This window comes from Xyrauchen texanus, chromosome 39 (assembly GCF_025860055.1).
Source record: "Xyrauchen texanus isolate HMW12.3.18 chromosome 39, RBS_HiC_50CHRs, whole genome shotgun sequence".
Classification (NCBI taxonomy): Eukaryota; Metazoa; Chordata; class Actinopteri; order Cypriniformes; family Catostomidae; genus Xyrauchen; species Xyrauchen texanus.
The window spans coordinates 14,955,585-14,966,452 of record NC_068314.1 but is presented as its reverse complement, the minus strand read 5'-3'; positions in this window follow the sequence as shown (position 1 = coordinate 14,966,452).

Here is a 10,868-nt window from a genome sequence, read left to right as displayed (position 1 = left end):
AAGCTCTCCTTAAGGGAGACTAAGTACAGCACCGTGGAGAAGGAGTGTTTGGCCATCAAGTGGGCGGTCCTCACCCTCCGTTACTACCTGCTGGGGTGGGACTTCACCCTCTGCTCGGAACACGCCCCGCTGCAGTGGCTCCATCACATGGAAGATACTAATGCCCGGATCACCCGTTGGTATTTAGCTCTCCAGCCCTTTAAATTCAAGGTGGTCCACAGACCGGGGGTGCAGATGGCTGTCGCCGACTTCCTCTCCAGAAATGGGGGGGGAGTGGTAGGCAGGCCGGATGACGCCCCGGCCTGAGTCGGGCGGTGGGGGTATGTGGCAGCGGGGGCGTGGTCAAGCGCCCGTCCAGGAGAGAAAAGCGGTAAGGGCGCTTACACCTGAGCTAAATTATGTCTAACACCTGTCTCTAATTTCAGTGAGTACGAGGAGAGCGGCATAAAAAGGCAGCGAGAGGGCCCCACGAGGGAGAGAGATGACAAGCGAACTCAGTGTTTGGCATTGTATTGTATGTGTGATAGTTGTACGAAGCAAAAGGGAATTAAAAACCTTACCTTGTGGTGAAGACCTGTTTCCTGTCCTCCTTCTTTGGGAAGTATTACATTGTGATTATACCATGTAACAAAGTTTTTAGTTCGGGCAATGGAGGAGTCAGGGGACAACGAAGCAAGTTCAAGGTCAGATCTTTATTTTCAATTTCTATTTTCTTGAAACGACGGTAAACGTCATTATAAATATATTTAAACACAAATATATAGTAACACTCTTGCTGCTATGCTCTTGGGTCTCTCTCTCTCCCTCTGATGCTGTGGCGTGGCTCTTAAGTCTCCCTCTGCCATCACTATAACGAGAGACAATTGTTGAAGATCATTGTGAACCAGGTGACGACCACTCTTTCCCACATACCGACACATAACCACGCCCCCCAAGCCACATGCTCCCACCGCTGACTCAGGCCGGGGCAACATCCAGCCTGCCCACTCATTTCTGGAGAGGAAGTCAGGCACAACCATCTGAGCCCCCAGTCTGTGGACCAACTTGAATTTAAAGGGCAGGAGAGCCAGATACCAACGGGTGATCCACGCGTTAGTATCCTTCATGCAGTGGAGCCACTGCAGAGGAGTGTGATCGGAACATAGGGTGAACGCCCGCCCCAGCAGGTAGTAGCAGAGGGTCAGAACAGCCCACTTAATCACAAGATACTCCTTCTTGATGGTACTATATTTTGTAGTACCATCGAGCTTGCGACTAATAAATAGCACTGGCCGTTCCTCCCCTTCCACCTCCTGCGAGAGCACTGCGCCCAGCCCCCTGTCAGATGCATCAGTCTGCAAAATAAAGGGTGGAGAAAAATCAGGTGCATGTAAAAGCGGCGCCCCACACAGTGCAGATTTTACCTTAAGGAAGGCCTGTTGACACGACTCTGTCCACTGGACCGGATTGGGAGCCCTCTTTTTAGTAAGGTCAGTCAGCGGGCTGGTGACATCAGAGTAGCTAGGCACAAACCTTTGGTAGTAGCCAGCCAGCCCCAAGAACTGCCTTACCCACTTTTTGGTCTGGACAGGCTGCGATCACCGCAGTTTTGTCAACCTGTGGACGGACCTGCCCATGCCCCAAATGGAACCCCAGATACGTAACTTCCACCCGCCCAATTGCCCACTTCTTAGAGTTGGCCGTGAGTCCCACCTGTCTCAGCGCTCTCAGGACAGCCCTCAGATGTTGCATATGCCGCTGCCAATCATTGTTGTAAATTATGATATAATCTAGGTATGCAGCGGCATATGCCATGTGTGGTCTGAAGACCTTGTCCATAAGGCGCTGAAATGTGGCCGGGGCTCCAAACAAACCGAACGGAAGAGTCATGAATTGGTGTAATCCAAACGGTGTGGAAAAAGCCATCTTTTCTCGGGAGTTAAAGGGACCTGCCAATAACCCTTTGTTAAGTCCAGTGTCGAGTAAAATTGAGCCACGCTCAACCAATCGAGTAACTCGTCAATTCGCGGCATTGGATACGTGTCAAATTTGGACACCGCGTTCACTTTCCGGTAGTCAACACAAAACCGGACCGAACCGTCGTTCTTTGGTACCAGAACTACCGAGCTGTGTGACTCTTGTATTACACTCATTTCCAGCTGCCTCTAATTCTTCCTGAACAATCTTTTTCTTGTGTTCATGAAAATGATAGGGGCGGCTACGAACCACCAACCCTGGGGTGGTCTCAATATGTGCTCTATGAGGTTTGTGCGACAAGGTAGGGATGAAAACACGTCTGCAAATTCCACTTGCAATCTGGCAATATCTGTAATCTGCGACAGCAAGAGGTGGTCTCCGCAAGGGACCGGGGTGAATGCCCAGCCAAAAGAAACTGAGAAAGGGAACTGCCCCATTTGCATCATCCTGATGCGGAGCCGATGTTGACATCCCTGGCACCGCCTCACCAGCCATATAATCGCATGTCACACCCCACCCCACTACTTTGCAGGACCCATCCACACATATTTCTCTTAATAGATTTTTAAAACCTGGTCAAATGGTTCCCAGAAGTAGCGAATGGGTGAGGCGGGAATTAACTGCAGCCTTGACTCTATGCCTTTTTCCCCTGAATCGCATCTCAATGGTAACCACCGGATATTTGTTAATGTCACCATGCCCACACCTCACCCTCACTAGTTTATTTGTATCCAATGCCCCGCTTTGCACCAAATGTTGGTGGATCGAGGTTTGAGAACAACCTGTATCAACCAAAGCTTAAACACATACCACTATTAAAATGTGGTGTACATCACCAGAAACACATCGAAACGTCCATCTAGTGCATGGGTACAAAAGACTAACAACGAAAAATAGCACAAATGGGATGCCTTCAAAACAGCACAACAGCAAACAGCAAGATGAATCAGGATGGAGGTCTCCATTTTAAAGTTCTAACTTGACATTGTGTCTTTTAAAAGTGGTGCGTGATAAATGATCACGATAATCTTCATGATCATTTATCCAGATGTGTAAGTCCCCTTTGGTGTAATCTCTCATGACAGACTCATCTTTCCTCTTCACCTGTGACTAACTGTGAGCACCAGTGGGCGAGGCCAAGGGTGCAATGATGAAAAACAGGCGCTGATGTCTTGTTGGAGGCAGATGTATTTGGTCCTTGTGATGTCACAAGTTCCACAAATTAGAAAACGAACTGTTTTTAGAGCCTGGTTTAAATAAATGCTCTTTTTCTATTAAGGAGGTCATTTTCAGTTCTGAAACATACAGTATGTTATTATATTACAATGACCTCTTATATTTGAAAAGATCAAGGAACATTTTATTCCTCATGTCATGACCACTTTAAATCATCCCTCTATTTGTTTGAGCATCTCGAATGGCCTGACACAGCAACGCTGATTAAACCAATATCATGCATGTTGGACAGGATCTATTTGTTCGACCAATGTTTGTTTAAAAACAGCTATTGTTTTACAATTCTGTTTGGTGATACCAGTAGCACAGAGGGATAGTTCACCCAAAACTTTTTATTCTCTCACTATTTACTCACCCTCATGCCATTCTAGATTAATATGAACACAAATGAAGATTTTAATGAGAAAGTCCACACAGAGCAAGTGAATGGTGACCAAAATTTTGAAGCTACAAAAAGCACAATGGCAGCATAAAAGTAATCCATAAGACTCCAGTGGTTAAATCTTCAGGAAAGATAAGATAGGTTTGGGTGACTTTTTAATATAAATCTCCACTATAACTTTCACATTATTTTTCTTTTTGTTTTGGCTATTTGCATTCTTCTTGCATATCAACACCTACTAAGCAGGGAGGAGAATTTGTAGGAAAAAAGGACTTAAAGTTTCTCTTCCACACATATTATATAGCTTCAGAAGACATGGAGTAAACCACTGGAGTCATATGGATTACTTTTATTCATTATATACTGTCCTTTTTGGAGCTTCACAGTTCTGGCCACCATTTACTTGCATTGAATGGACCAATAGAGCTGAGATATTCTTGTAATAATATTTGTTTGTGTTCAGCAGAAGAGAGAAAGTTACACACATCTAGGATGACATGAGGGTGAGTAAATTCCCTTAACTTTTTTTGACGCAGTTATCAACATCTACACCATCAGCAATGTGTCAGAATACTGTACGTGAGAACTGTGTACAGACATTGAAACTGCTGAGCTGGTAAAAGCAGAAGGAAGAAAGTAAGAAAGACACTGACAAGTGTCATGTAGTCATTAGAAACACTGTATGGATATATGTAATCCATATCTACACAATAAAAGTAGAATATATAAACAGTCATTGCTGAGTATATTTGCTCAGATGACTGGAGAACATGTGATAAAGTTAACTGGCAATCCATTCTAAATATTGATCATTGGGAGCGTAGGTTGTACAAATGTCATAATTAAGTATTATTAAATAGGCATGTTACTGGCGAGGTAGTGGTGTGTTTCTCTGGGAATTTGTTGTGAAATGATTAATGACTGAAGGAATTTCTACAAGAGTCTACTTCCTCTGGTCACTTCCACATTGGAAAGTCCATTTGGTCATTTATGAATAATAGCTACATGTTGTGGTGTTCTATAAATTCGAGGTGTTATTTTTCAAATGTGAGTGGTTGGTCACAATTCTTCTAAGTATCTCTTTGGAAAATTATTCCTTTTTCCACTTTAATGTCCTTCAAAACCCCATGTAACTTTCTTCTGTGAAAAATTGAGAGTTTAGCATAAGTGAAGATGTATAGCAGAATTTTGCACTGCTGTTTTCCATACAATAATATATATCGAATAACATTGATCATCTCCTATCAAGTCCACATGTCAAGGTCTGGGTAGTCAAGCGAACTATCTCGTAGTCAACATGTTGAATGCAGAAGAAATGGGCAGGCATAAAGACCTGAGTGACTTTGACAAGGGCCGAATTGTTATGGCCAGATGACTCGGTCAGAGCATTTCTGAAATGACGAGGCTTGTGGTGTGCTCTCAGTCAGCAGTGACTCCTACCGACAGTGGTCCGAGGAGGGACAAACAGGCGACAGGGTGTTAGGCGCCTAAGGCTCATCGATGCACAAGGGCAACGAAGGTTGTCTCGTCTGGACGGAACCGACAGGTCTACTGTGGCACAAGTCACAGAAAATGTTGTGGCTACGGGAGGAATGTGTCACAAACAATAGTGCATCACACCCTGCTGCGTATGGGGATGCATTGCCACAGACCAGTCAGAGTGCCCACAATGACCCCTGTCAATCGTCGAAAGCTTGCAATGGGCACATGAGCATTATAATTGGACCTTGGAGCAGTGGAAGGATGTCATCTGGTCCAATGAGTCCCGTTTTCTTTAACACCACATGGTTAGCTGCGTACGTGTGCGCCATTTACCTGGGGAAGTGATGGCACCAGGATGCACTGTGAGAAGATGACAAGCCGGTGGAGGGAGTGTGATGCACTAGGCAATGTTCTGCTGGGAACCCTGGGTCCGGCCATTCATTTGGACGTCAATTTGACATGTGGCATGCAGATGACCATAATGTTTTGACTCTTCATTATATACTGTCAATGTCCAAAACAAATACAAAATAAAAAATACAGCATAGATTTCATGAGAGTAGTCTATTTGACTAGTGTACTATATTCCATGTCTTCTAAGGCATGTGATATCTCTTGTAATTTAATGTTATGCGCTAAATTAAATATGCATAAGCATGACTGAGATTTGAAAGCTATGTTAGAGGAGAAGGGGATAACATCCACGAGGGGATAACAAAAATGTAAACACTAGAAACAACCACGGCAGGAACACAATCAAAGACACCATAACATTCAACGATCAACAATGACTGGGGAACAAACAGGGTTTAAATACACAGACATGATGATAACAAAACGACAATCAGTTGAGAACAATGACAGAGTGATGAGGGCCAGGAATCATGGGAATTGTAGTTTTAAGACAATTGACAAGTGAAACACGGGGCAGACATGCAGAGATCGTAACACAATCAATCCATTAAATAATGTCTCATTTAATGTTCTTTACAGTCAGTTGTTGACCAAAAACAGATAGATGCATTTCAAGACATGATATTAATTGGTGGAATGTATGGAATTTTTCCCTTTTACAAAAGCTAAAATGTTACCAAAATGATAAATAATATTTGTACAGTGTACAGTACCATGTTATCTGGTCCTCTTTATAACAGCATTAGCTGAAACAAATAGTTTTTCTTATGTAAGCAAAATGGAAACTTAAACTGAAATATAACTGAAATGAAAGGAATTTGGAAATTGGGTTTTTAGAAAAACTTCCAATGTCCGTTTTCAGGTTGGGGGTTACAATTCCTTCTCTCAAAGCATATTGACTGAATCTCCTCATTATTTTAAATGTCATCACTTTCAGTATAACAGAAATTATGCATTCACCTGAGAAACAATGTATGAACTTTTTTCTGTACTTGGTCCTGTACTTGGTCAGGAAACTAGGGCTCCATTTTTAGAACTGTCAGAGCCCACACACCTAGCGTAGGCGACGTTCGCTGTGTGAAGGGAAGTACAGGCCTATACCCTGTAATCTGGATCCTCTGTCATCATTGCACCTCTGAGTCATCCCAACAACACTTCTTCCCAGAGAACTCTCTCTCTCTCTTCCTGTATCCATCATTTAACCCGCAAGCTCTGCAGTTTGCACTAAGCCCACAGCACAACTTTTTCTGTCCTTTATGACTGCATGTCAGATTGTAGTGTACAATAAGATCCTTGTGAGATCTCTGTGACATCAGCTGTCACTTATATCAGACTGTACAATGTACAACTTAGCTAAGACTAGTCTCTCGTCTCTGCCGCTTCTCTACAGTATCAATATCTGTACTCCTATTGGTTCTTCATTAGACAGCAGGTATAGCTGTTCATGTTGTAGTCCAAAAACCTGGAAGAGAATTTGCATTTTCAAGGGATGCCTGTGGACTTTCCTATGGGTTTTTATAATGGCAGTTTTGGAATAGAGTAAAATAAGGTCTGTGGTAAACATTACTTAAAGATACTTGAACATTTTTGATCTACAACATAAATAACACACTCATAATTAGTTTTGTTTTTAATGGCAGTTTTAAAATTCACATTTGAGGTCTGACTGTTGTTGTAGAACCAAATATCCAAGTATCTTCAAATAATGTTTACCACAGATCTTATTTTACTCTTTTTGGGTTCGCCGTCAAATTGACGTCATGGCTGAACATCTATATAGCAGCCAACTTTTTGGAACGTTTGAGCATTTTGAGTACTTCTATTCTGGACAGGGGTCCCCCTCATTTATTTTGCCATTTGTCCATTGTGCTGCACCTTGAACATTTTGCCATTTTGGAACATCACACAATGCCTTCAATATGGGATATTTCACAATCTGCTCAAATATGGGGCAAATGGCCATCCCATATGGGGCATCTTTATTTTGGGGAAAAAATGATGTCCTGACTAATACGGGAATAAAATACAAAGGTAAAACTGACCTTCATAATGTCCATCTTTGAGCTGAAGTACTTCCAGAAAACACACTTCACTTATCTTTATGTTGTGTTTGCTCTAGGAAAGGATTAGGTGCTTGCCCAAGCTTTCCATTTTACAGTTACTTTGTAGTGCACAAGTAATCCCTAACAATCCACTCTTCCTTATTCTTAAAATGCAGATGTGTTCTTGATTATCAGCACCATTGGTATTTTATTCTTCAATTGAGCTACTACTGTCTGACTACAAAGCAACATTATCACCTAAATTTTGCTCATGGGTTACTGGGCACCTGAACCGTTAATGCCATTTGACTTTTCATTTTTAAAAGATGATTGCTAAAGGAAAATTACATTCTGACATGTTGACAATGCTGACGGGCTCATGGCACCACAAGAAAGTTCTAACCTAAGCTGTGATGAGAAAGGAAGAAGATAAGGTGTACCCCTGGTTTGCCCTCAGAATTGTTCAATACTGTTCCGTAACCAAGATCTGCCTACCTAGACAGCATGTTTAGGCATTATATATGCTATCTTAGAAGATACCTTGATTAGCCCAAATTCTACAGCTGCATGATCACATGGGAGATCGACATGTAGTTTTTGATACTTTTGGTACCCTTGGACCAGCCACATTGTGCTGACTCACTGACAAGTGTCATTTCGTATTCGAGATTTTTGCATCAGATCTACTCTGTTTTCCTTCCGCTGTGGTCCAAAGGGATGCACGTCACGTCAGCAGCGTTGGAGACCCAGGCTAGAGTACCATGTTGAAAATATCGTGTTCGCATAATCAGTTACGAGCATGATTCAAAGATTGTATTTTCCCCTCTAACATTACATTTTTACTCCACTGATGGCTAGGTATACGTTTGTGATATGGGTTGGGGGTACAGTTTCTAAAACATTCATTATCTTCACTGCACAGAATAAATTCCTGTACAGCTAAAAAAACCTAGCTTCAAAACTTGCTTTTTAGTGCCCCTGTGTGGAGATTACACCCAGAAAATTAAGCTCACAAGTGCACATATGCCAAACCACACATACCACTTTGGCCACTGGGGGAAGTGTTTCGAATTTTAGTAAGCACACCCCAATTTTATCTAAAGAAAAGTCGACCTAATGTTTCCGATTTCACTGTGAGATCAGTCTGCTAAAAGAACTGCTAAAAATAAAATTGTATAATTAAAAATTTACTGTTTTAACCAATATTTGTTTAAGCCAAGTGTTCCCTTCCAGGAAGGGAACTCAACATTGCATCACAATGCTGATGCTAGGTGAGACAAGACGACCTGCTCTTCTCCCAGCAGAAAAAGCGTCCCCTTGTAAATGCTTCCGTGTTTTCACGGCAGTGTGTTTCTACCTGTTCCTGGCATTTCAGAAACTTAAGATGCTGAAGATGGAAATGTTTCACTAATGTTTTCCACCTGCAAGCAATATCTTTCTGGCTGACTGGCTTAAGTGCTGACAGATCTCGTAGAGACTGCACGAGGCACAAACTTGTTCTAATTGAACAGATATCCAGCTGGGCCGTGTCTGATCGACCACTCCCCCCTTGATGGGCAGTTATGTACAGCCGCTGGCGGTCTCAAGTGGAGTTACCCTTAATATAGGCCATTCTTTAGATTCGCCTTCAATTGGACTGCATTCCCTTTCAATGGCCTTTGCACATCTTCAAAGGTGGAGATTCAGTGTTTGCTCCACTGAAGCCGAGAGACATCCGCATTACCTCTACGATTGGTTACTGTTAACTCAATTGAAGGTAGAAGCGTGCAGGCTCAGAAGACCTGTTTTTAACACATTGGGGTCTCAAGGACAACTGGATGAAGAGAGTGTGAATGCCCAGTCAGGAAGTTTCCTTGTTATGAATGAAACTCAACCTGGTAACCATGTTGGCACCGATCTGACGAATGCATTCTGTCCATTCTCCTACACTTGACAAGGTTCAAGCTTGGGGTAAACCCTTTTGTTGTGTCAGTGCCAGAAAATACTGGGCTTGATTGCCACTGCAGCCACCGTCACCCTGATAGGCTTGCTATGGATGAGACCTCTCCAGTACTGGCTCAGCCCGAAGGTCCCTCATCACACGTGGTGATACGGTCACTTTAACCTCATAGTGATGCGTTGCTATTCAGCTACGATAGCTACTGAGGAGTACCGAGTTTATTGGAAGGTGTGAAACTTGCCAAGATAGGCAGACACAGACTGGGGAGCACTGTGCCATGGACATCCTGTGTTTGCTACCTAGAAATGTCCATGTAACAAGTTTTCAGGATGGGCAACGACGAAGCTGAGGCTGGCTTGACAAACACGAAGATATTTTTATTGTCACTTTTCAGTGTACATCAATACTTCTTCACTTTTCAGCATCATATACAAAATGCACAGTTTTTCAGCAGTCATGTTTAAACTCATCGACACACAGACAGACAACTTAGTGCATCTCTCTCTCCCCGTCTGCCACTGTCTCCTCTCCTTAAATACTCCCACCGCCCCTCACTGGAACACGAGACCAGTGTGGCACACAGGTGGAACTCATTCACCACTTATCTTCCTGGCCTCGCTCTGCCCAGCTTGCTGTATTGCTTCCGTCCGTGACATCGGGCGATGGCACTGAACCCCTCAGCCGTCCCTTTTGGTTACCATTTGACATAGTGCTCCAGCGCCACCAGATCAAGCACTTCCTTAGCGTTGCAATCCTCAGTCAGCGGCGAGGACTCCTGAACTGGCATCTCCAGCTCCCCTTTATCTCGCTCTCCAACTGATCAGTTGACTCGGCGCTGGCCATGCACCCTCACGGCCCAGCCCTCATCCTTGCTACACTCCTCCCCTGCCTGATTCAGTCCGAGGTGCCATCTGGACTGACAACCCCCCCCCCACACACCCCATCTACTGCCCTTCTGGCTGTAGTGGTCCACCCCGCCTCCTGGAAACCTTGGGAGAGAAGGAAATGGCAAGCGGGAGACAAACAGAGAGAGAGCTTTGTGCATCTCTCTCCCTATCTGCTGCTGTCTCCTCTCCTTAAATACTCCCACCACCCCTCACTGGAATGCGAGACTGGTGTGACACACAGGTGGAACTCATTCACCACTTATCTTCCCGGCCTCGCTCTGCCCAGAAGCCACTCTGCCCCACCCTGCTTGCTACAGTCCACAAATTGTGTCACACATAATCACCAAGAGGTTACGGTCAAGCACCCAACACTGAACCTGGTGAGCCAAATGCTCCTCTGGAGCAAATCACGTCTTACAGGACAGCTGTACAGCTGCAGATTGGGCTTCCCCTAACACTGGTCGGTTAGTACCTTGTCTTGAAAGTGAAGCATTGGCTCTGAGTTCCCCACTCACATCCTATTGTTATTA